The following is a 514-nucleotide window of genomic DNA, read 5'->3' on the forward strand; positions in this document are numbered from 1 at the left end:
CTTGGGGACAGTTCTCTTGTTGCTGGAACCAATGAGATAGCGGGTGGTCCAGGATGTCACAGGAAAGAGAAAGGGCGGTGCTTGGGGGGCCGTTCTCTTGTCGCCGGAACCAATGAGATATCCAGTGCTACAAAATGTCACAGGAAAGGGAAAGGGCGGTGTTTGGGACGGCTGACTTGTCGCCCGAATCAATGAGATAGCGGGTGGTCCAAGAATGTACGGGACGGGGGAAGGGGCGGTGCTTGGGACGGCTGGCTTGTAGCCGAACCACTGAGATAGCAGGTGGTCCAGGAAGTCACAGGAACGGGGTAAGGGGCGGTTCTTGGGACCGTTCTCTTGTCGCCGGAACCAATGAACTAGCGGGTGTTCCAGGATGTCACAGGAACGGGGTAAGGGGCTCTGCTTGGGGGACGTTCTCTCGTTGCCGGAACCAATGAGAGCAGTGGTTCAGAATGTCACAGGAAAGGGAAAGGGCGGTGCTTGGGGCCGTTCTCTTGTTTCCGGAACCAATGAG

General features: G+C 56.8%; 1 protein-coding gene across 1 annotated transcript in view; it reads left to right on the forward strand.

The window, feature by feature from the left end:
• Nucleotides 1-294: 294 nt before the first annotated feature.
• Pnma5 (PNMA family member 5) overlaps nucleotides 295-514 on the forward strand; it is a 6,297-nt gene continuing 6,077 nt past the window's right edge. Inside the window, 1 exon segment of the mRNA XM_026777072.1 lies at nucleotides 295-308. The gene's annotated coding sequence lies outside the window, so the exon portion shown is untranslated.

Source organism: Microtus ochrogaster, unplaced genomic scaffold (assembly GCF_000317375.1).
Source record: "Microtus ochrogaster isolate Prairie Vole_2 unplaced genomic scaffold, MicOch1.0 UNK45, whole genome shotgun sequence".
In the NCBI taxonomy this organism is placed as follows: Eukaryota; Metazoa; Chordata; class Mammalia; order Rodentia; family Cricetidae; genus Microtus; species Microtus ochrogaster.